We start from the raw sequence: 27000 nt of genomic DNA on the forward strand, positions 1-27000 counted from the left end.
AATAAAGAGTTGTGTGTATGGTGTAAAAGAAGACGCAGAAGCGAAGACGGGAGGGTAACACAAGTTTGTTTTTTGCTTTGGTAGTGTGTATTCGGTATGCGGCCAAACGTGTGTGTTTCGTGCTTTGTTGTTGCGATTTTTTTTTTCTTCTTTTTTTAATTGAATTAATTGAAATATCATTACCTAAGGAGTTTGTATTGAAAAAGTGATATCTAGCGAAGTCCACACACATCCAACCAATATGCTACGATTGTTTCGCTGGTGGTTTAATTCAGCTCATCAGGCATATAAGATGTGGTGCTGAGTTTGAAAACTTGTATATAAACTAAACTTATTGCAAATTTACAGTTGTGAATTATTTTTGAAGCCTTTTTACTATCAAGTCAGCCTAGTGTCTCTGGTCTTCATAGAATCCTTCTTTAATACACACACATATATAATCGAAGGTGTTTTTCCTTCATGAATTGTAATGCCATCCAGTTCGGAAGTTTGAAGTTTCGGATGTGGCTTAGAACGCTATGACGTCGGCAACATTGTCTGTTTGTATCCTTATTACAATCTTCAGTTTTCTAAATACAATCGTTGAGTAAAGACGGTAAAGTGTGTGAATAAATCAGTGTTTTGTGTTTTCTTAAAGAAATTGTGTTTTTTAATTTTGGAAGTTATATACTCGTAATTGAATCAAAAATGTGAATGGAAATATTTTATTGGACTAAAAAGAAACCGCATTTAATATTGGTAGTAACATTAACACAATTTGATATGGATGTACCTATTTATTACATTATGTAATACTTTTATTCCAGATGCCGATTTCCCGTTGATGATTTGAGGAGAATGCGTTTTATTTCACAAGTGTAACACTTTTTCTTGTATTTGGAATTTTTTATGTACCCATGCGTCTGTTTTTGTTTTTAGCATTTCTAATAAAAGAAAAGCAACCACCATTCATAAATATGTGTATGTGTGTGTTTTTTGTGGCTTTCGGGTTTGTATTTATATTTCATCCAAACAAATATTTGTTTGCAGGACCCAAACATATGTTATGTTTGAGACTGTTGCAAACTTATATATGTTTACTGCAAAATATTTTTGGGACATACGTTAGAGAGGCCACTTTTTTTAAAAAATTTCGGAAAAGAGCAGTTTAAGGCCTCCGCAAAACGTTGTGCTAACGACGTGTAACAGATTGTTCTCGGGGCCACTAATACTACGATACAAGTTTTTTCAGGGGCAAGTCGTACTTCTTCGTACCAGATATTGCGCTTTTTCCAAACTTTGCATATCGTTTTATTTCTGCGAATCTTAGATAAAGTTCGAAAATGGTGCTTATCGTTCCACTCCTCCCGGTACCTCCCACAAAAAGTTCTAAATGGATCTCATACCATTTGGTCCAAATTTATAACATAATAACATAATGGTCCAAAAGCTGTAACTTATACGGTTACAAACCGAGAGAAATGTCTCCCAAAATAAGATTCGAATTCAAAATGGAGTATGTCGGTCCATTCCTTGAGGTACATGCTTCGCAACGCTTTTAAGTTTTAATCAAAATCCGTCTTTTTGTCGGAAGTTCATACTTCCAAAAAGGCCCAAAAATTCTGAAAACCCGCCAAATACATAATTTTTGGGAAAGGGTGTTGTGTAGCCGATATTAAATCCGTGCTCAGATACAATTTTCAATTCACGCAGGCTAAGGGTATATCTCTGTCGAAAAAAACGACTGATACTTGTTTTTCAACTACTGCTTCAGCAACGGTTTTTCAAACATTGAAAAGGCATAATTTTACAACTACCGGGCAAATGATAAAACAAATGGGAAATTAATGGAACGGTTTGGGGCAAGCAGTAAATTCCATTGAGTCGCTCAGGTTGCATGATAAAGAAAATAAAATACAAAGAAAATAATTTAAAATACGAAGAAAATAAATATCATGGAAGATTTATAGAATCTACGAACAGACCCTATGAAATTAATTTCGAGTTTCTTAAGCTCTTCTAAATCACATTTCGTAATATATGTACATATGTATGTATATACATATGTATATCAATTAACACAAAATATTCTATCCACCCAATTTCCATATCAAATTTTTTTCACCATTCTTGGAATTGCTTAATTTGTATGAAATTAATTGCTAATTGCAATAAAATGACAATTTCACAATTCAATACCCTCGAAACTGACACATGACTTATTAGATTTTTCAATATTGTTCGGTTATTTTTTTAGGGTTCCACATTTATGACATGGGTATTGTTGTTGTTGGTGGTTGTGGTAGTGGTTTTGATTCTACTAAAGGCAATGTTAGATGTTGACAAGAAATAAATTTGCATTATTTCGGTTAATTGAGCAAGACGACAAGACGCGACAAAGCCAAAGTCAAGATTGAATTTGGCAGGCGCAACTGTTGTTTTTGGGGTTTAAAGGTGTAGGAGGCCATTAAAAAAAAAACAAAAGCAAGATTGTGCTGAATTTCTGCTCTATTGCATAATGATACTGCACCTTTTATTGCGCCATTAAACAAATCGAATTTCGTTAATTGATTTTGATTTCGATGCGGTCTAATCCATTTAAAATATTTCAATGCCACAAATTCAGTACCGCACCGAAATACACACCCGAATAAAAGTGGCACGGAGACGTAGAGTCATCACTCTGCGGCCACCATGAAGCTGAGCCTTGCAATTCGCGGAAATTGTCACTCACAAAAAAATTGTTTGTAAGCGAAAGGAAGAAGTAGAGGATAATGACCATGTTGATCATCAAACTTCTAGTAAAAGCAAGTTACTGAATGAATGACCGAGGGCTTATTTTGTAAGAATGTTTTCATTTGGTGTTATATACATACATACATGCACTTCCATGCCATGATGGGCATATATTTTATTTTCATTGGCTTATGTTTATTTTTTGTTTGTTTTGGTAAAAGTTGTACTATTTTTAAAATGACCTAATTTTGAAATAAATTTTTGGCATTTTGAAAATATTTTTTTCTATTTTTTGCTTATTTTAAACGAACGGCCCCTATTATACGGACAATGCTTAAAGCAAATAATTCTGCCCCATTTTCAGTTCATTTGTTTTGCTGGCGTATATGAATGCGAACCGGATGATGCTTATGCCGACGATGATATCAACCATTTGGCTAGCCATCAATGTAAGTGGGTAAAAATCACTTAGCACTGATTTAAACTTTGACCATAAAAATTTTTGTGTCATTTTTTATGCTTCAAAATATTGCAATAAAAATTTATTTCCCAATAAGATTTTTTAAGTACCAAAATGACCTTTACTTTTTTTATGGCCAATTAATAACATGGCATACTAAAATGTAGCACATCTGAGCATGGTTCTTCAGAAGTTATAGTTGGGACGAACGTCCAAATATAATGAATAACAAAAGAAATAAAAGCATTTATCAAAATTTCCATACGAAATGGAAATATAAATTGCCATAAGTTAAGGACACGAATGCATAGCCCACACTACACAACTCAAATTTCACCTTCGCGTAGTATACACTACTGTTAGTTAATAGCCCAGGCTACATATTATAGTCCTAGTCCATAGTCCATGGTACATTATAGTCCTATAAAACATCGTGGCCACAAATGTCATCATAGAACACGATCTCTTTCATAAGAACGATTTAAAAAACTTGGTCTATAAGTAAGTTTTGGTTTAAAAGTGTGTAATACATCGTAATAATTGCCCTAGATCCATGTCCGTCAGTCTGAGAAAAGCAGAATTGGTGGACCTACAGATCACTAATTGTAATTTTAAATAAATTTGTAGTTGTCAGTAGGGTAAATATCACAAACATTGGGCATAATTATTCCACTAACGAACACAATATGAGCGGAGTTGTTGAAACCTTTGGGCTATTATTGGTAGAAGCATGGTGAATAAAACTATATCGCTGTAATAGAGACCACAAGAGTGAACTAAAATGTGCCGCGCGTTCACCCATAAGAACGTTAAAAACTTGGGTTTGGGAGTCGGGTTAGTAACTCTCCCCTAGAAAAACAGCCTACTATGAAAAAACGAAAGAAAAGAAAAACAAACCCCTCTAAAGTTGACGATCCCCGCAGGTGCATTTTACGCATTGGCAGATGTACTTGAAAAGTACACGGCCGACATTACTGCCATACAGGAAATACGATGGATTGGGAAAGTCGTCACAACAACATCTAAAGGAGACGCATTGTATTATAGCTGCCATGGTTGCGGATTTGTGTTTGGTCGGAGGTTAACACATCTGGTCTCAAGCTTCACCCCAGTGAATGAAAGACTCGCTGTAATTCGATTAAAAGCAACATTCTTCAACATTAGCTTTATTTGCGCTCATGCTCCCACTGAAGACAAGGACGAACAGACCAAAGATATATTTTACGAGCACTTAGAAGAAACTTAGGGACGTTTCCCTGCCCATAACATTAAAATTATTCTAGGAGATTTTATAGCCAAAATTGGAGAGGAGAATATCTTTGACCCAACAGTCGGGAACTTCAGTCTCCACAGTGAAACATCTGACAATGGTATGAGGCTGATAGACTTTGCAGCTGCAAAAAACATGATAGTTAGCAGTACCAGATTTAAGCATTTCGATATTCATAAGGGCACCTGGCTGTCTTTAGATCAAATTGATCATGTTGTGATAGATGGAAGACATTCATTGAGCGTGTTGGATGTACGATCGTTCCGAGGAGCAAACATAGATTCGTACCCGTCTAAACGTTGCAAATAAAGCACGAACAGATACAACGCGGAAGTTGGACATCGGTAAGCTGCAATCACAACAGATAGCCACAGCATATTCCACTCAACTAGCCCAATTGCTTAATGAAAGCAGTTCGTCCCGATAACATATCAGCACAATGGCAAAATATTGCCCACTCCATGCAAGCAGCCGCAAAATCCATACTTGGATACGGCTACCGAAGAGAAAAATGCGGCATATAGTGCTACTCTACAATCAGTAACAACGCGTAACGCACGCAAGAGGTATCGGGAGAAAAGGAGAGAGGGAAACGTCTTTTCCGCAGGAAAAAGAGAGAAATCTAAAGACGGGAGTGTGAAAAAATCGAGATGTACACGAGCCAGAATGAAGACCGAAAGCTCTACCAAAGAGTAAAACATCAAACTGATGGCTTTCGTACAGGGCACATCCTCCTGTAGAGACCCGCAAGGTAATTTGGTAACTGATGCAGATAGTGTGCTGAGGATATGGAAAGAACATTTTTCCAAACTGTTGGTATCCGATAGCAGCGAAGACGGCGAAGATACCACAGATCCAATCCCAGAGGATGGTATTGTATGTATACCGCCCGGCCAAGATGAGGTAAAGACAGCAATAAATCGGTTGAAGAGTAATAAGTAGACTGCGGAATCCTATGCAAATGCATATATGGTTAGGATGGTCGTAGAGAAAATCTGATTAGATAGAAACTCGTTTTATTACAAAATAAAACGAATTAGACCTAGAAATTTTTGCATATTTTGCATATCGTGCATATTTTGACATACTTGTACATATCTGCATAAAATGAGCATATGCAAAACCATATGCAAAAATATATTCAAGGATTTGTGATCTAAATATCCCACCGAAATGGCTGAAATTTGGTATTAAGTCTTCGTTAGGAGTATGCAACTTTACAACTGAAATCTGTCCGCATAGGTCCATGTCTTCGTATAGCCCCCATAGACCGGTATCTACCGATATTCTTTATTTTGAAAGTTGTAGCCTCAATATCCCACCGAAATGACTGAAAATTGGTATCTAGTCTTCGTTGGGGGTATAAAACACTCCACCTGAAATTTCTCGATATTGGTCCACGTCTTTATATAGCCCCCATAGAATGGGACCTTCCGATATTCGGTATTTTGAAGGTTGTGGCCTCAATATCCCACCGAAATGACTGAAATTTGGTATTTAGTTTTCCTTGGGGGTATAAAACTTTCCACCTGAAATTTCTCGATATTGGTCCACGTTTTCATATAGCCCCCATAGAATGGTACCTCCCTATTTTCGGTATTTTGAAGGTTATGGCCTCAATATCCCACCGAAATGACTGAAATTTGGCATTTTGTCTTCGCTCTGGGGGTAAAACTTTCCACCTGAAATTTGTCGGTATAGGTCCACGTCTTCATATAGCCCCCCATATAACGGTACCTCCGGATTTTTGGTATTTTGAAGGTTGTGGCCTCAATATCCCTCCGAAATGGCTGAAATTTGGTATTAAGTCTTCCTTGGGGGTAAAAAACTTTCCACCTAAAATTTGTCGGTTTAGGTTCAGGCCTTCACATAGCCCCCATAGAGCGATACCCCCCGATTTTCGGTATTTTGAAGGTTGTGGCTGTGGTTATGCATTTCTCTATTTTATTGACTTGTCTGAAGAGAATTTTAAACAGAAAAATTGTACACACAAACATTTTTGTACCTATTATTGAAATATTTGTTGCATAATTTTGCATATGTCATACACAGAAAAAAACTGTAGCCATTTGATAAAGAAATTCAAAGATTCAACCAAAAATTTATCGATTTTCCGGCAATAAAAAAAAATTGTCATATTGACAAAATTCGATAAAATTTTTTGATCACAAAGCAAAAATACATTTTGATAAAATAAAATTGTAATATTGATTAAAATATTTATCGATTTTTTTATTTTGAACTGATAAAACATTTCACATGACAATAATATTTATCAAAATATTCCACATTTTGATTGATAAAAACAAAATATTTTCTTGATTAAAAAAATTGTTGAATGCATTCCAATAAAAAAATATTCATATTTACAATTATTTTGTTGTTTTTTTGTTAAATACAAAACCAAAAGCCACAAAAAAAGATACATACACACATTTATAAATGGTCGTGGTTATTTATTTAATTGAAATGCCAAGTACAAAAGCAACACCAGACGCATAGGTACATAAAAAATAACAGATGAAAGAAAGAACAACGGAATGGAATAATTAATAACAGAAGTACATAATTATTTAGTGCCACACATTAATTTTAATATAAGAAAACAAATAAATCACTTTTAAATATAAAATACAGGGAACATCATTGAACGTTGTGAAATAAAACACATTCTTCTGCCACATTGAAAATCATCAGCGGAAAATGGGTATCTGTAATGTGAGAAATAGTACATCCATATATATTTCAAATATATAAAATGTTTTGATGTTATTACCAATATCACATGCGGTTGCTTCTTTGTCCAATAAAATATTCGGCATAAGTTGAGTTTAGGGCCCGGTCTCGGATCTTGATGATATATATACCACAGATAGCCCTTGGGTTCCTGAATATAACGATATAAATTTTGTCTTGCAGAATTCCATACTTCCCGAGATATGAGCCTCTGAAATTCTGAAAATTCCCTTGTTAAAGTAAGAAAAAAATTTAAATTAAAAAAAATGTTGTTCCCGTGCCCTAGATTGGCTCCTGTCCATAGGAGAAAGTCTTAAATCGCCGGCCGAAGGCCAATTAGAAAAAACCATACAATTAAAAAAAAAAAAATCGGGACCGTGGGGCTTTACATGGGTATGAGAAATGTCTTTGGTGATTGTGGAACTTTGAAGGCCCATAACTCTGGAAGTATGGACTTGTGCAAGACAATATTTATATCGTTAGATTCAGGAATCCAAGGGCTATGTGTGGTATATATATCATCAAGATCCGGGACCGGGCCCTAAACTCAACTTGTTCCAAATATTCTTATTATACTTTTTCATATTCGTGAATTCAATTATAAAATGTATTGGGCATTTAATTTACTTGAAAGGCACCTTTACTTTAAGAAAACACACAAACATTGATTATTTCTGCACTACCGATCCACACAGATCTGCCTTCCTTAACCACAAACAGAACAAAACATGAGAACTCGTACCGTTTTTTTTTCTTTCCCTCTTCGTTTTTTAGGTTCATAAAAATCAGCAACAAAAAACAGTAACAAACTTACATACAAGCCTTCACCCGAACACAAATAAATAAACAAGCCAAATGCCACACAAACCCTCCATCCCTTCATGCCGCAAAAATTCCATGACCATGCTTTAAAATATACATAGCAACGATACTCACATCTCAAGAAAAAAAAACACAGCACATTATTGTAGCACTCTCTTTATGTCCTAATATTGTTGTTTCTCTCGCTCTTGAGAGCGAGAACATGCGACAAACGTTGAAAACCATTTTAACTACAGAAATTTATTAATTTATTAAAACAAATTTCAATAAATTATTTGTTTGAAATCGTTTATTGATCGCTTTCTAGTAAAATTTTCATGTTTGATAAACATTTTCCCTATATATTCGTAATATTTTATCGCCATTCGACAAAAATATGGTGATAAAGCTTTTAATCAAAATTGTCAGGGTGGCTTTTTTCGATTGCAATGTAATCAGAAGCCAAAAATATGCCCAGTCTCAAAATTTGACATCAATCGGAAAAAATAGGGGTTGCATAAAATTCCGCTGTCTAGTAATAAGGCACCAGGAACCGAGCTGTTCAAAACCGGAGGCGACACGCTCATAAGGTGTATGTATCAGCTAGTTAGCATCATCTTGCAGGAAGAACGTGTATTCGACGATTGGAACCTGAGTATCCTGTGCCCCGTCCATAAGAAGGGAGATAAGACTGTGTGCTCCAATTACAGGGGCATAAGTCTGCTCCCTATTGCATATAAGATAGTATCTGGCATATTGTGTGAGAGACTAAAGCCTATGGTCAATGAAATTATTGGACCCTATCAGTGCGGCTTTAGACCTGGCAAATCCACCATTGACCAGATATTTACCTTGAGACAAATCCTGGAAAAGACCCAAGAAATGCAGATCGACCCCTTCCATTTTTTCGTCGATTATAAAGCAGCCTTCGACAGCCCTATACGTTCAAAAGTGTTCGAAGCCATGTCTGATTTTGGTATTCCTGCAAAGCTCATTTAATTTGTAGAATGACATTAACTGATACTCGGCCCTCAGTTAAAATAGGAAAGAACCTATGCGAAGAATTTATTACCAAAAGACGTTTCAGACAAGGAGACGGCCTGTCGTGTCATCTCTTCAACATCCTACTGGAAAAGGTCATACGAGACGCGAAGGTCAAAAGAAGTGGAACAATATACACGAACAGCCATATGTTACTTGCTTATACCGACGACATTGACATCATGGGTCGATCGGTAAAGCAAGTAACTGACACCTTTGCAAAAGTCGAAAGGGGATCTGCTAAAGTGGGTCTGGCAGTAAACGGCGAGAAAACCAAGTTGATGTGTCGTCGCGCAAAGCGTCCATAGAGATTGGGCCAATTGTTGATTGGTTCCTATAATTTTGAGGTAGTAAATGACTTCGTCTACCTCGGCAACGCCGTAAGCACAACCAACAACATCAATTGTGAAATACGAAGAAGAATAGTGTTGGCCAACAAGTGCTACTTCGGGACAAAAACAACGCTTTACAAAACACTGATACTACCCGTGCTGATGTATGGTTCCGAAGCTTGGGTACTTGCGTAAGCAGACAAGGCAGTGCTTGGTGTGTTTGAGAGAAAAATTCTTCGAAAGATCTATGGACCGATCTGCGTTGACGGTGAATATCGACGTCGTATGAACCACTAGCTGTATCTGCTATACAACAACATCAGTATAGATAAACGTATCAAGATGCAACGAATGCGTTGCCTAGGTCATATCATAAGAATGAGCGATGATGAACCCGCTAAAAAGGCGTATAAATACGTGCCACGGTGCACGCAGAATAAGCAGGCCTACGCTTAGATGGAGCAAACAAGTGGATGAAGAGATGAAAAGGAAGCAGTAAACAGAGAGAGTTGGAGATCATTTCTTAGTTTGGCTTGTGAAACAAATGTTCTGTAATGGGTCAACTAAGTAAGTAATAGACCACAAGACCATCTGCTGTAAATCCCTGAACGTTCTGCACATTTGTGCGGAAGGATCATGAAAGAGTAGCCTAAATATTGACATATTTTGGAATCCATACCTCGGTAAGTATTTTCCCCCTGAGAACAAATTGTACTTTTGTAGGCATGATCATAAAAAATATAATCTATTCAATGGGTGTTTTAGTTTATTCGACCTTTTTATTGTTAATAAAAGAAGTGTGTTTTCGAGCTTGAGGCCTTTGTTGTTGTATTTATTTAATTTCCAATATTTCGAAATTCTGTGAATTTCATCCTCAGGGAAATGTTGTGTAAATACTAAAAAATAATAAAAACTTAAAAAACTACTGTAGCGTTCCTACTCCAGGAACGCTACAGTATCCGAGAATTGGCATTAAACTGAATTCCGCAGGAAAAAGAGAGAAATCTAAAGACGGGAGTGTGAAAAAATCGAGATGTACACGAGCCAAACTGATGGCTTTCTTACAGGGCACATCCTCCTGTAGATACCAGCAAGGTAATTTGGTAACTGATGCAGATAGTGCGCTGAGGATATGGAAAGAACATTTTCCAAACTGTTGGTATCCGATAGCAGCGAAGACGGCGAAGATACCACAGATCCAATCCCAGAAGATGGTATTGAATGTATACCGCCCGGCCAAGATGAGGTAAAGACATTAATAAATCGGCTGACGAGTAATAAGGCAGCAGGAACCAAGCTGTTCAGAACCGGAGGCGACACGCTCATAAGGTGTATGCATCAGCTAGTTAGCATCATCTAGCATGAAGAACGAGTATTCGACGATTGGAACCGGAGTATCCTGTGCTCCGTCCACAAGAAGGGAAATAAGACTGTGTGCTCCAATTACAGGGGCATAAGTCTGCTCCCTATTGCATATAAGATAGTATCTGGCATATTGTGTGAGAGACTAAAGCCTATGGTCAAAGAAATTATTGGCAAATCCACCATTGACCAGATATTTACCTTGAGACAAATCCTGGAAAAGACCCAAGAAGTGCAGATCAAAACCTTCCATCTTTTCATCAATTATAAAGCAGCCTTCGACAGTCCTATACGTTCAAAGGTGTTCCAAGCCATGTCTGATTTAGGTATTGTTGCAAAGCTCATTCGGCTTTGTAGAATGACACTAACTGATACGCGGTCCTCAGTTAAAATAGGAAGGAACCTCCCTCCGAAGAATTTATTACCAAAAGAGGTTTCAGACAAGGAGATGGTCTGTCGTGTGATCTCTTCAACATCCTGCTGGAAAAGGTCATACGAGACGCGAAGGTCAAAAGAAGTGGAACAATATACACTTGCTTATGCCGACGACATTGACATCATGGGTGGACCGGTGAAGGAAGTAACTGACACCTTTGCAAAAGTCGAAAGGGAATCTGCTAAAGTCGGTCTGGCAGCAAACGGCGAGAAAACCAAGCTGATGGTGTCGTCGCGCAATACGTCCATAGAGATCGGCCCAACTGTTGACGTTACTATAATTTTGAGGTAGTAAAGGACTTCGTCTACCTCGGCACCGCCGTAAACACAACCAACAACATCAGTTGTGAAATACGAAGAAGCATAGTGTTGGCCAACATATGCTACTTCGGGACAAAAACAACGCTTTACAAAACACTGATACTACCCGTGCTTATGTATGGTTCCGAAGCCTGGGTACTTGCGCGAGCAGACAATGCAGTGCTTGGTGTGTTTGAGAGAAAAATTCTTCGAAAGATCTATGGATCAATCTACGTTGACGGTGAATATCGACGTCGTATGAACCACGAGCTGTATCTGCTATACAACAACATCAGTATAGATAAACGTATCGAGATGCAACGAATGCGTTTCCTAGGCCATATCATAAGAATGAGCGATGATGAACCCGCTAAAAAGGCGTATAAATACGTGCCACACGGCGCTGCACGCAGAATAAGCAGGCCTAAGCTTAGATGGAGCAACAAAGTGGATGAAGAGATGAAAAGGAAGCAGTAAACAGAGAGAGTTGGAGATCATTTCTTAGTTTGGCTTATGAAACAAATGTCCTGTAATGGGCCAAATAAGTAAGTAAGAGACCACAAGACCATCTGCTGTAAATCCCTGAACGTTCTGCACATTTGTGCGGAAGGATCATGAAAGAGTAGCCTAAATATTGACATATTTTGGAATCCATACCTCGGTAAGTATTTTCCCCCTGAGAACAAATTATATGATCATAAGAAATGTAAGCTATTCAAATTTACCACGATCCGAGAATTGGCATTAAACTGAATTAAAGAGCAAAAGTGTTGAATTTTTGTAAAGAAATAACCTGAACTAATGGAGCGACATATTCCATCTTGATTTTCGATATAAGTTGGGGTGTCACTCTTTTCGAGGCTTTAAGAGTTTTCAGATCATTATGCCAAGACACATGAACTTAACAAAGTAAAAAATCAGCAAGACAAAGACAAACCTTCGGTAAAAATTTACGAAAGAACAGCCCATAAACTGCACTTATTCAAGATTTGTTGAGCTGCCTGAAGAAATGGATAGATATTAACCGTCATAGAAATTTATGTAAGAAAATTTAGGATGAAATATAAGGATGCCAAAGTTTCCACGGCGGCGCACAGTGGGAAAAAATACCGATCTAGCGTGCATAAAATCAAAAAATGAACTTGGGAGAAAGTATGAAACATTAGTACAGTATTAAACTAGAGGGTTGTCTGTACTTAACGGCATATATAATAATTAGAATTAAAAAGCCGGAACAGAATAATGGTACAATTAATACAGATATTTTTACAGTGTGCACGATGATGTTTTTTTAATTTTCAACTTGTGATAAAATCCTTAAAAGTTAAAAAAGCATGTGGTCCTGACGAGATTCCATCGGAAATACTAAAGTTAATAGAGGGAGGTAACATTAATATCCTGAGATCAACGTTTATAACGATCCCAAAGAAAAACCAACCGAAACACTGCAGTGACTATAGACTTATCAGCTTAATGAGCCATGCTTTGAAGATTTTTCTAAAAATAATTAATGGGCGAATATATGAGAAGTGTGAGAAAGTTATGGGTGTATCCCAATTTGGTTTTAAAGAAGGCATGGGAACACGAGAAGCTCTTTCATCCCTACAAATCCTAGTCCAAAAATGCAAAACTGTTCAAAAAGATGTATACATATGCTTTATCGATTACGAGAAGGCTTTTGACACAGTACAACATGATAAATTGATAGAGGTTCTAACGTCAATTGGTATTGGACAGAATGAAATTCGATGCATAAAAAGCTTGTATTGGCACCAGACTGCACATGTGGATGTAAATGGAGAATGTACAGAAGACATAATAATATCTAAAGGTGTGAGACAGGGATGCATATTATCCCCCCTATTGTTCAATGTCTACTCCGAAAGAATATTCCAAGAATCAATCAACGATATCAAAAAAGGAATTCTTATAAATTGTACTTTTCTCAACAATATTAGATATGCAGACGACACAACCATACTAGCTGATAGCTTTGCAGGACTCCAATACCTACTACATAGACTGGCAGCACACAGTGAAAGCTATGGTTTAAAGATAAACATTAGAAAGACTAAGTATATGGTTATTTCCAAAGAGAGTATGGGCAATCAAACGCCTTTAAAAATAAAAAATATCGACGTGGAAAGAGTACATAGTTTTAAATACCTTGGTGCCACAATAAATGACAAGTGGAGCATTTCAAACGAAATAAGAAGCAGAATTGAAATGGCGAGAGAAGCTTTCATAAAATACAAGAACATTTTTGTGAGTCATGATATCAATATAAAGTCAAAATTAAGATATCTGAAAACATATGTATGGTCAGTTTTGCTATATGGAGTCGAAATGTGGACCCTGAAGGCAGCCGACATGAAGAAGCTTGAAGCTTTCGAGTTTTGGACCTACAGACGAATTCTAAAAATACCATGGACCAAGTTTGTAACGTACAATGAAGTGCTGCAAAGAATACATCAAGAAAAAGAGCTTATACGTACAATAAAGAAACGAAAAACTGCATATCTTGGACACATCATGCGAAACAAAAAATACAAACTACTCCAAAACATTATCCGATGCAAAATAGAGGGAAGACAGTCCAGGGGAAGAAAAGAGAAATCTTGGATAAATAATATTCAGGAATGGACCGGTATAAATGATGTTGCAACTCTACTCAGCGAGTGCAGAAATCGACAATCTTTTGCTGAAATAATCAACAACTTATAAACACATATATGTACCGAATATACTGTAATACATTTTATGTAACTGCATTGATCACCATAAATTCGTAAAACGAATAGGCAAATAAAGAAGAAGATAGAGTTTTATAAGCCATAATTAAAAGAGGGGTAAAGTATAAAATCGGGTAAGAAGGGATCGACGTATTTTTTTTCTATTTTTTATATATCTTTAGACTTTAATGCCAATCATGAGTTTTGACATTCGGAACATGGCAATAAACTAGCGTTGGGTGAGCAGATTGATATCTCTACGTTTTGAACGGTTAATGAGGACGCCTCTACTAAATTTAGCGGAGAGTGTCACAGTACGTCAGATATAACCATGATGTCACCTGGTCTGACAAATGACGTCGCCTGGCAACAAGCCCCTTCTCTTGGGTCAAACAATCTCCCCATAATAGTTTCCATCAGCAGACCACCCGATTTCATCACCTCTGAACGCTGCACTTTCATTGATCATGCTAACGCTAATTGGCTCAGTTTCAAAGAGATCACCAACCACCACTTCAGAGAACTGCTCAACCCTTCTGATGTTCGGGTAGCAGAAAGGACGTGACTGATATCACCACGATACGTTACGTCACGTCATATCATCACTGCTGCAGCCTGCTCTATACCGAAGCGAGACCAAAATACCTGAAGTGAGATCAAATTTCCCAGCAGAGGTTGCGAAATTAGGAAATTAATGTGATGAGCTTGGTCCAGATGACACTGCATATTAATAAGTTGGCTGGTGAAAAAGGAGGAAGAAAGGAGAGGAGTGGGAGGAATATCCAAAATCCGCAATTAAATCTACGGCCACTTTGTTCATCACAGAATTCCGACCACTAACTACCCCTAGATTTTAGGGATCACATTCGACAGCATGTTCATATCGTCCGCATGCCACAGCTATCTGCGCCAAGCTAAGATGTAGCAACGAGTTCCTCAAGACCCTATCCGGCAGCACTTAGGGTACAGATAAAGAAACCTTGTTGACCACATATAGCATGATCGGTCTGTCTGTGGTAAAATGTGTGCGGCGCCAGTGTGGTCCGCGAATATAAGTGCAACGCGATGAAAAAATTTTCAAATCTCTCAGGCATGTCGGGAGAGTTCTTCATTATCTAGAAAGAGATGATAAATTTTATAAGAGAGATCGGCAACTTGATATGGTTGCAGGTTTGAATAACATTCACATACATATGTATATACAATCGCAGATGCATACACAACTGTCGTGCGAGTACATCTACCATCTGTCGCAGCTGTAGAACGATAACTGCCATGACAAACCAGGGTAGTTTTGGCTCAACTACGCTCGGGATGGTGCAGCCGTATAATTCCTATAGGGCAAGGATTAAAGACACCATGCAAAACATCTGTCCCATCAATAATTTAAGTTGGTTCCAGCAGTGTTTTTGGTGCTTTTGGTCCATTATCGTCAGAAGTATTGACCTAACAATCCACCCCACAAAAAAAAATTGTTGGAAAAGTTTGTTAGTGAATTAAACCAGATTTTTACCCGAACCAGATTCTCGACCTTTTACCTGTCGCTTTATCAATATTGTGACAAACTGAAGGCATTCATCCAGGATGTTGGACGTTCAATAGAATCAAGGAGCGAAATCGATTCCACCATTTCCTTATAGCAACCAAGCAGTTCTCACCAAGAGTGGTAAACGGGATACTCAGGGGATTTAACAAACTAGGAACTGGGATAGTTTCCTACTCAGATGACGTAGTCCTTTTAATAAGCGGGAGATTTTCGTCTACGTTGTCTGACCTAACGCAAGATGCTTCAGTAAAATTCAATCGTTGGGCATGCTATAACGGCTTAAATGTGAATACAGCCAAAACAGAGTTGGCACAAGCTAACGGCCTATACTAGATAGTGTTCATCTAAGCCTTTCTGCGGCGTCTAAGACCACATATAATACACAGTGAGTGTATGACAGTGGTATGTCCCATCTTAACCTATGGATGTCTGGTGGCATGCCCTAAATAATAATTCAAACCTATTCAAGCCAACTATTGCGCATCAGGTTGCATCAATTCTCATTATTGTATCATCAAAAAGTACTCCTCAGGCGGCCTCAAATGATGTACTGTATATTCAGTACATAGTGCAAAATATGAATGTAGCGTGGCTCACGACTTGGGCATGCAAATGTTCTACAACGGATAGGCAGCCAGGTTGGGTTGAGTGACAGTGGGGGAAATTGATTAAATTCCAATCCGAAATAGTCTATCCTTTTCACGAAATGTTCTGCACAAACCACTTTGATTTTTATTTTAAATTCTATGAAATAAAAAAAATTCTCAAAAAATTATTTCCTGTTGCACGATTCGATTTTGCCTATTAATGACTAAAATAACTTTTATTCCATTTAAATTTTAAAAAGGTCCCGCACAAGCCACTTTTGATTTTTATGATATATGAAATAAATTTATATATAATATAAAATGATATATATGTTATATTACGATGATAAAATTAGTTAGAAACAAACAATTATGTCATTTTGGTTATGTCGTGTGCCCATATACCTTGTTTCAGTTAAATATCTGCTTACAGTGACTTAAAAAAATGGTCAAAAGTTCTGAGAAATAAAAACTTTAAAAGCTTTTTATCGAATCACTTTATAATTAAGATTTTATGCAATCTTAGCTGAAAACTCATCAAAATATCATACAGGGATACGGGGTTGTAAAAAGTCATAACTCTGATGTACACGGCCAAGCAACATCCAATTTTTAACGCTGGTAAAATACCCCTCAGTGATGTTGGCGACATCACTGGGTGTCTTTAGGACACGCCGTTTGGACTCGGCGATAAACAGTAGGTCCCATATCATTGAGCTGATATGAATCGGAGTGCACTTATTGATCTGAGAGAAGTCTACCTTGTCCCTTACGGGATGTTTATGGAACAATTGTATATATTTTTAGAACAGTTGAGGTGAAATTTGTTTTCAATTTCAACAAGTTATATTTTGAGAAAACCACAAGAATTTGGCAGGTCGAACCTAGATATAAGTTATTGAAATCAATCCGGTCGGTAATCTTTGGTCGTAGAATTGCATACCTAGTTCTCACTTAGCAAGCCACATATCAGCATTGCTGTAGGGGTTATTACTGATTACTGTCGTATGAGATCTATGGCAAACAAACGCAAGGTCAACAACATTGAGTATTGAGTACGACCGAGCACCTCCTCTGCCGATATAACAACTAAAGTTTCGCATCCTACACCCTGACCTATCATTGTTTGTAAGTACTAACGGCTACGGTGATGTCACTTTCGATGCAGTACAAACGAAGTCGACCTAAACAGTTATTTATACCAACAACCTTCGTAAGGGAATCATTACTGAATCTGAAAACTTTACGGGAATTATATTAAAAATATTAGAACATATAAAATTGTCGGTAAACAAATGTCATGCCAACATTTTGTAGATTTCCGTCCAATGTGCCTATGTGCACGTTACCTATGTTAAATATATTTATGTGTGTATAAAATCAACTGATTTTGTTGTATTATTTTATATTTCCTAAATTCATAAAGTAACGGAAATGATATTTTTTTAATTCTTGGCTGGAATGTGGCGAACATAGTAAACGTTATATAAATTCGAAGTGTTATTTTATTAATTTGTTTTTTTTTTCGTTTATTGTTTTGTTTTTAGATGTAAAAGAAAAACAAACAAACGAACATCAAAGCTTTTATGAGGCGCCATCATAAATCCTTCAGAAGCCAAAACCAAAAGAACACCAAACTGAAGTCATACCACAACAAACACATAAATAAAAGGGGAACGTCACCGTCTCATCAACATGTTTTTTTTTTCTTTATTTAAGAGAACATATAAATGTTTGGGGCTAAGAAACAAATATAACAAACAAAAAAGGGAAGTGATATTTCTTGGTGTGAATATTTTTCACCAAATATTCCATTCATGTCATAGGGATTAAAAAAAAAAACATTGGCTGGCACTGTAGACATCTGTTTCGGATGGGGGATTAATAACATTTTTTTTTGTATTTACAAATGAAGGGGATAAACATTGGAAATGAATATTTAAAATACATTTTGGTATAAAAAACACTTCGTGGCTAATTTTGAAATATATTTAAAATGTAATAAATCGAGCGAGAACTGAATTCTTGGACTTTCATATATATTATTTAATGAAGCATAAATAATCGAAATATTAAAACGAAAAAGCCTTCATTTACCCAGTTACACAGACTTGTGGGGAAACATAAATAGTAAAACATAAAATGTAAAATTACAACAAAAATATGTTCTGACAAAAATTCATATCGTTTTTCTTCCAAAACAAAAAAATTGATCTCGAATGTATAGAAAATCCATACACATTAATTACTGAAGATTTCCGGCATTTACACAGCCAAAAGGCAGATTGTCTGATCATACAACATGTTTAGGCCAACAACAACTGCAATAAGCAGTCTTGGAGGCATTCTTAGCAGCCCATCATCTGACACAGGGTGAGTGTGTGTTCTTTTTATACCCTCCACCATAATATGGGGGTATAATTAAATATGTCATTCCGTTTGTAACACACCGAAATTTTTAAGATAGTAATTTGCAATTTTGTTTAGATGTTTCTATTACTCCTAGGATGTTTGGTATTGCAAATGGCCTATATCGGTCCACGTTTTGATATAGCCCCCATAGAACGGTACCACCCAGTTTCGGTATTTTGAAGGTTTTAGCCTCATTATCATACCGAAATGCTTGCAATTTGGTACTTAGTCTTCGTTAGGGTATACAAATTTCCCCCAGAAATTTGTCGGTATAGGTTCAGGCCTTCATATAGCACCCATAGAACGGTACCTCCCGATTTTCGGTATTTTGAAGGTTTAGCCACATTATCTTACCGAAATATCGAAAATTCGGTATTTAGTCTGCTTTAAAACTAAAAACTTTCCGCCGGAAATTTGTCGGTATAGATCGACGTTTTTATATAGCCCCCATAGAACAGTACCATCCGAATTTCGGTATTTTGAAGTTTAGCCATATTGTTTTATCGAAATCACTGAAATTTTCGTATTTAGTCTTCTTCATAAACGAAAGGAAACGAAGTGCTTCAGTTTACTTCAATACAACTCGTGATGGAGGGTATAACAAGTTCGGCCCGGCCGAACTTCCACCATCACCAACATCCATTCGGTCCGTTCACAACATCTTTCCCAAAATGATTTAATTTTCAATAAGAAGCTTACAAGGTTGGAACACCACACACATTAGTGCAGATTCGGCTTGTTTCCTTATGAAATTATAATATTAATATTTCGATTTTGTTCAAAATGTATTAAAAGAGACAGTGGCGTAGGTCTTAATTCATAAAAGGAAAATCCCTTGTTGTGGAGAATCTTTGACGCCAAATACTATGTACGAAAACTACGCGTCACCGCATCATGCTATCAAATGATGATCACCGGTCACCGGCCAGCCGCATGACACACATCAGTAGACAAATGTTGTAATGAACACTATGCGGAACTAAATGAAAGTTTTAGATGTTTCAACTTTCGAAACAATAGAAACTCAAATTACGATTAAGTTTTTAATGACAAATGAAAATAAGAATACGTATACGGAAATATGTATGAATGAATGCCCGTGTTGATATGCCATTTTAGCGGAGGCATTATTATTCATGCTGATAAAATGACCTAGCCAATGTAATACAGCGATAATTGTAACTAAAGTTGATGCACCTCATGATTCATTAGAAGACCATTTTTTTCGACACGATGGGTAGGCTCATTCACATTATTTTAGACTTGGAAAATTAACCATTAACAATTGATGTAAAGTGACATCAAATTCTGAACAGACTCAAGAGAAGCGGATCAATACTCAATACCCTATCTTGTCTATTACGACACTGCTTTCGATAGCGCTATAGGGTCAAATGTGTGTATCCCAGCAATGCTCATGCAACTGACTCCGCAAGATTCAATTAGTTTATGTCATATTCTCCGAAAACATTCCGGTAGAACAACCCGTTTATATTTTTAGCTCGAACGGTCAGTCGACATTTCAAGAAAAATTTAAGCTAACTTTGCACTCAGTGGTCCAAGACTCGTACCGGTGGCATCTCTAGACGAAGGATTGGGGGATGCAGTTTTTCATACTATTTTACTCTTATCTATGAATATCGCTTTTGTAGCCCGATAAGAGCTAAATAGTGTTACGGTCTGCAGAAGAGTTAGACTATAACAAAATTCTGGAATAGAGAAAAACAGTTATGACGAGGCCAGTATCGGTGGGTTTTTCAAACTGTCGTTATCCAACGATCGTATGGAAACATTCTTCCTTGGTGGGTAAACAAATAAAAACCTGAGACAGAGAATTCTGATCAAATCAAAAAATTTACGATGCAGGGCCCAGTTCCTGTCGTTATACAAAAATCGGAGGAAGGGTTTTTCCAAAGTAAAAAGTACCTTCCCTACTAGCAAATACTTTGAGGAGGAGACAGAGGGATTGTTCAATCTCGATTCAATCTTCAGAGATGTTTGGTATTGCAAATGAGCTATATCGGTTCACGTTTTGATAGAGGTCCCATAAAACAGTTCCACCCGATTTTCGGTATTTTGAAGGTTTTAGCCTCATTATCACACCCAAATGGCTGAAATTTGGTAGTCTTCGTTGGGGATATAAAACTTTCTCCCAAAAATTTGTCGGTATAGGTCCACGCCTTCATATTGCCCCCATATAACGGTAACTCCCGAGAGAGCGTGGAGAGAGAAAAGTTCTTCCTTTGCCGAGAGAACCTTCCAACAATTACATGCGTCCATAAATCGTCGGACTTCACAACAACTAGCCGCCGCTCTTTTCTGAACCATAGGAAAACTAATTGGCATAGGTCTACGGAATTTACCGTTCAGGTAGCTGCCCAGTCTCTCAGATTCTTGGTTAGCTGATAGAACTGATAGTTATATACCTGCCATTTTTAAGTATGGTTACGGTACTAGTAAACGGGCGTTATGAGCTTCGTCCTAATAGTTATAGAACCTCGTCTTGAAGTCAAAAGTCAAATAGGCGAGCACAAGAGGTAAAAAGTGGATGAACCAACTAAAGGAAAACAAGTCTTAACTGTTGCCCAAGGTTAATTCCAGTTCGTTTCCTGGAAGTAATAAACTTTCAGTTCACAGAGAAACCCGATAGCGACAGGCGGTAAAGAATTGTAATGTTGGAAATATTAAAAATATAACAAGAATCTCTATTTTTAAATCTAATTTAAAAGTATATTTAACTAGTAATACCGATATGATTCTATTGTGAACAATTTTATTTTTTCAGTAACATACTCACATCACTCTTATTGTATTAGAAATAAATTTATGATTTAAAACTTTAGAAAGCCCCAAAAAAGCCCACGAGGCGCTTGGGCATAAGAATTTAAATTGTAACTATTTTATTTGTAATAAATGAATTCTATAAAAAAAATGTCATTCAAAATTCAAAAGTTTGCAGTCCCGTAAAGTTCTACTCTTCCCTTTGATTAGAAGAAATTTGCAAGTTCCCCAACAATGCTTCCGTAAAATTCACAGTACTACAAGGACATGTCCATGTATATCCTTTGAGTACTAAACTAGAAAATGCAGTGCGATTGAGCAGCGCTAGTAACTGTTAAAGGCCTTCAATATATTCAACCATTGCAAGCCGTGCGAGGATCTAGAGAACTCTTCCGCTCCTCATTCTTGTTTTAACATTGGAAATCGTAATATTCAAAATTGTCAAAACACAGTTCCAAGGACAGGATGCCGCCAGTGGCCAATCTTTATTATTAGTCGAGGATTTATTAATTCTTGTACCGCTTTTGGGTGATATCGCCAACACCACCACTTATTATCTTCTCATCTTTGTTTATTTTACCCTCAGCCCTAAGGCTTTGATATGACAAACATGTGCCGAAATAATGGTTTTAGACCCCAACATCTCATTTAGACTAGCCATAAATCCTCGACTGGATTTAATAAATCCAGTTCATTGCATTTAGATATACATTTGGAGGTTTTAAATGACAGTCAGCTGATTTTTGTTCATAGCACCATTACCAAGGTAGATGCAACAGCCCATCTGATCGAATTTGAAACGTCAAAACAAGATTATTGTTTAATATTGAAAATGTTAGCACATTATGCCACTAATGCTAACTAATGAGCAAATAAAGAATTATTTTATCGTTTAGACATCGTAAATATTAGTCTTGGTTGATTAAAATCAACTTTGTAAATCAAAGCAAATTTAATTCGTTCACCTTGTTTACAAATGTTGACATTTTAAATGGTTTTTGTTGTAGCAATTCACCGATGTATCAACCTTGTTTATTGTGTCAGCTTGCAACTTTTTGTATTTTCTAGCAACATGTTGAAAAAAACAGAGTTGTATACGAGTATCTATGCCGGATTAAAAAAAAGACACTCAATACGAGGATTTATTTTTGTATGGGAAATCTGGTAGTGTTTGACCAGATTTAGCAAATAGAACCTGTTAATGTGCTAATGATGTCATATCTAAAGGGCCTACAAGTCTGTTTGGAAGAAATCAGTTTCAGAAAATTTTTAGTCGATTAGTCAAAGTTTGAAGATGGGCCCTATCGTGCACAAAAGTTCAAAATTTTTCGCTAAAATGGTGTGCACGATAACTCTCGAAGGGAGTAACCGATTGGGTAAGTCCATATTTCCTGAGAAAATGCCCCAAACACTTTAAAAACGGCCACCATATGTAGTGGCTTATGCGCACGACAACTTTGCAAACTTTACATATCGTAATATTTCTGCAGATAGTTGCTAAAATTCGAAGATGGTACTTATCGGTCCACTGCTTCCCGGACCTCCCCACTAAAGTCCGAAAATATTCGTTTAAATGATACGTGCGATATTTCTTAAACGGAGCTAGAGATTAGGTCGGCACTATGGATCTCGAAATATTTTGTCCAAGCTTAGTTTAAGTTCGATCGTATATCTGTCCAATCCCTTGGTACCTCCCTCAAAAAAGTTCAATATGTTTGTTTATGTGCATCCTTTGTAAATTTTCATACATGTTCGTTGTTGACGCTTCCATACAAAAGTGGACAAAATAGACCTAGGTTGATGATTTTTTGCACAAGTATTTATGATGTCATAGGAATGAAAAATTTCAACTTTAGTCCATATCGGTTCAGATTTGGATATAGCCCCCATATATCTTTCCCCGATTTTGCTATAACTCGGTCAATTTTGATCGAATTTAATATGTGTTATTTCCTTAGCACCCTGAGTACCTTTACCGATTTTAAAAAAATCGGTGCAGATTTGGATATAGCACTAAAAAGGGATCTGCGTTTCCATAGTAAAATTCTCTAAAATCCGCATTTATGATCCAATAGATGAAATTTTCTTATCAGTTCAATATGGTGGCTATAACAAGAATCCTACAAAAAATTGTAAAAATGGGATCAGATTTCGGTATACACGGTGCGCCTTAACTAATTTTAAATGGAAGGTGCTTACACCTGGGAAGTTTTTGCAGATCCTAAAACTACAATGCTCATAGATGAGAAATATCAAGAAATAAAAAAATCGCCGGAGGGATTTTCAAATAAATTGCGATTTAAGTTTACATTTTTAGGGGTTCTTTAGGTTTTCACGATTATTCTTGGAAACCGCAAGTCCTGTGTAAATGGGCCTAAAAAAATGTTGTAGATGTGAAAATTCTCCACAAGGTTGACCTTTACGATACTTTCGTAGGTTTTATCGTTTTTGAGCAGGGTTTCGGAGTGGAGGTATTTTTGGCTCGACTCCGACTCCGGGTCGACGCCGAGAGTGAATTCCTATACCACTAACAAGGAATAATATGCGCACAAATTTTTAACTTTTTCCTATATTTTGGCCCACATAGGCTAAGACCATGTTTATATTATAGCCTTTTCCAGGGTTAACCTTTTGTGAGGATTTATTTTAAATATAACAAGTTTGTTAAATCCGGTTATATATAAACATACTATAATGTGTTAGATTTCCTAACATATTCCTTAAAAAGGGCATTCGTTTGAATACATTCGAACATATCAATACTGTTTCTCCGAATTTACCGAAATACATAAATATACGGGTTTTTTTTTGAGAAAGTAGCTGGTAAAACTGATAAAGGACAATGAAAACGTGACAATGTCGATTTCTTGGATATTGGAAACCTACATATTATTTTCGGTAAACATTTAATTTTGTTTTACTTTTTGAGTTCAAGAACAAAAAGGACATGGAAGAACTGAGCTAGAAGGACAGGATATTTGATAGAATGTTCCTCACTCCATTTAACTGAAAACATATCATCTAAAAATGATGAAACAATATCTCCAAACAGAGATATAAAACTATTTTCTCAATGATTGATGGGGGTCAACCAAAAAAAAAAAAAAATCATTATGTTATAACTCAGAAATGGTATCCTTTGGGGTTCTCAATTGGGGCTTCCCAAAAGGTTTTTTTCTCCCCCAGATCTTAACTTCCATTTTGTGTCACAGGGTCCACAATGTCTTTAATAGAAGATAAGGATGACTTCTCATATTTTCAAAAATGTAAATAATCAATTGGATCAACAAAATAGGGATGAATAGACTACACTTCAAAGGATAATAAATATCCTGTGAATTGTCCTTTAACTTAGTATAATATATAACTTGCGTATATATAGTTTCTTATAGATTTCTTTTAAAATAAATAATGATTTAAAAAAAGTTATTGTGCCAAATTTAATGTTATATTTCTATAATGTGAAAAAATTTTGCCCGGAGTCGAAGTCGAGTTATTTTTTTGACTCAGACTCCGACTCCAGCAAAATTGCTCGACTCCGACTCGTAGACTCCGACTCCGAAACCCTGTTTTTAAAATATTGAAGTTCAAATTGAGACAATTCACTGACTGTATCGCCTCCTTATAAAACAATGTCATTACTGCAATTTCCCAAAGTAAACTTATATATCTTGAAAATGGTACAACCTAGGAAAAATAAATCATCTAATCTTGCAGAGAGTTTTCACAGCTTCAACATATCCTTTAGTCCCATTTTGATATGACTTGCGGTTTCCAAGCAAAATCGTGAAGACTTAAGATAAAAACCTAAACATTTTAACTGAACCTCTATATCTCAATAAAAAAACCTAAAGGACAGTCTTGTAGAGAATTTTCACAGCTACAACATTTTCTGTAGACTCATTTCGATACGACTTGCGGTTTCCAAGCAAAATCGTGAAAACCTAAAAAACCCTAAAATAGTGAATTTTGATCGCGATTTATTTAAAAATCCCTCCGGCGATTTTTTCTGTTTTTTTTTTCTAATCTATAAACATTGCAGTTTCAGAATCCGCGAAATCTTCCTATGTGTAAGCGGTTTTTATCAAAAGATAGTTAAGGCGCACTGAGCATGATATTGTTTTATAAGGAGGCGATACAGTCAGTGCATTGTCTCAATTTGAACTTCCATATCTCAAAAACAGGAAAACCTACTAAAATATCATAAAGGTCAATCTTGTGGAGAATTTTCACAGCTACAACATTTTCTTTAGGCCCATTTACATAGGACTGAACTTAAATCGCGATTAATTTGAAAATCCCTCCGGGGATTTTTTTGTTTCCTGATATTTCTCATCTATGAGCATTTAGTTTTAGAATCTGCAAAAACTTCCCAGGTGTAAGCACCTTCCATTTAAATTTGGTTAAGGCACACCGTGTTTAGCTATATTGGGCCAAAAATACCTAAAATCGACCCATCGGAACTATACCAAAATCTGATCCGATTTTCACAATTTTTGTAGGAAACACAGATCCCTCGGTTAACGTTAACCGATCACCATACAATTTCATATACATATAAGTTTTTTGGGTCAAATGGAAAAAATTAGGGGGTAGGCCACTCAAAAAACTTTTTCGTTTTTTCGGCCGCCCTAATGTTCATACAAGGGGGCACACAATTTTGAAAGTCCCATGAATTCATAATTTTTGGGGAAAATGACTTTGGTTGTATCTATAGATGAACGTTTTAGTTTACACAGGCTGAGGACATATCTCACACCACCGGTTGGTGCAGCCGCTTTCAATCACCTTTGTTCCCATAAAGCTCAAGTGCCGTTGTAACATAGGTACGAAGGGGATAGTCAAAAAAATCTTCTTATCTTTTTTGCTATGTAATAATTATTTTATTATTTATTTATGACCAACTATCCTGTATGTTGGTTAAATAGCCCATTATTTTTAAGATTTTGCGGGGTTAACATTTTCTGAGTGTTAGTCGGACTAGGCATGAACTGTTTGATGTGAGAGAAGTCCCACAGCATCGTCTTCGATATGTTCGTAGGAAATATTATTTTAAAACAACGACGCCTCTGTCTACCATCTCTAAAAAATTATAAAAAATTCTCTGAAAATTCCATGTTTTCAAAACGATATTTCGAAATACCAAAATACCATTGGTCACAGATGCAAACATACATCCAGCCATTGATTGCTAATGCTCTCCGTGATCCCCACACTTATTTATGTATTTGTTGTTGTTGTGGTTTTCAAAAGAAATTATTTTATTTAAAATGAAATTGAATTTGATGTTTAGTTATTTTTTTCTCTGTTAATGAAATTAATCCCCACGCCAATGAACGAGCGAGCGAATGACCGCCCAAAATTTATGATAGATGGATTTAACACTTGTGTTTCATTTCATTTAGCTGGCTGGCTGGCTGGCTGACTGGCTTTACCATCATCATCTCAGACTTCATCTGTCATTGGGTATTAACAATTAAGAGCTATTAA

General features: G+C 36.5%; 1 protein-coding gene and 1 long non-coding RNA gene across 5 annotated transcripts in view; one reads left to right on the plus strand and one right to left on the minus strand.

Moving 5' to 3' along the window:
• Positions 1–27000, minus strand: part of AdamTS-A (ADAM metallopeptidase with thrombospondin type 1 motif A) — a 328356-nt gene that overhangs the window by 192643 nt on the left and 108713 nt on the right. The gene's annotated exons all lie outside the window — the stretch shown is intronic.
• On the plus strand, positions 646–16649 carry LOC141390281 (uncharacterized). Its single transcript, XR_012409314.1, has 4 exons — positions 646–4658; positions 4838–5196; positions 10447–12757; positions 14267–16649. It is a non-coding gene; the product is annotated as an uncharacterized lncRNA (long non-coding RNA).

This window comes from Musca autumnalis, unplaced genomic scaffold (genome assembly GCF_047663935.1).
Source record: "Musca autumnalis isolate F117 unplaced genomic scaffold, ASM4766393v1 scaffold_1, whole genome shotgun sequence".
Taxonomy (NCBI): Eukaryota; Metazoa; Arthropoda; class Insecta; order Diptera; family Muscidae; genus Musca; species Musca autumnalis.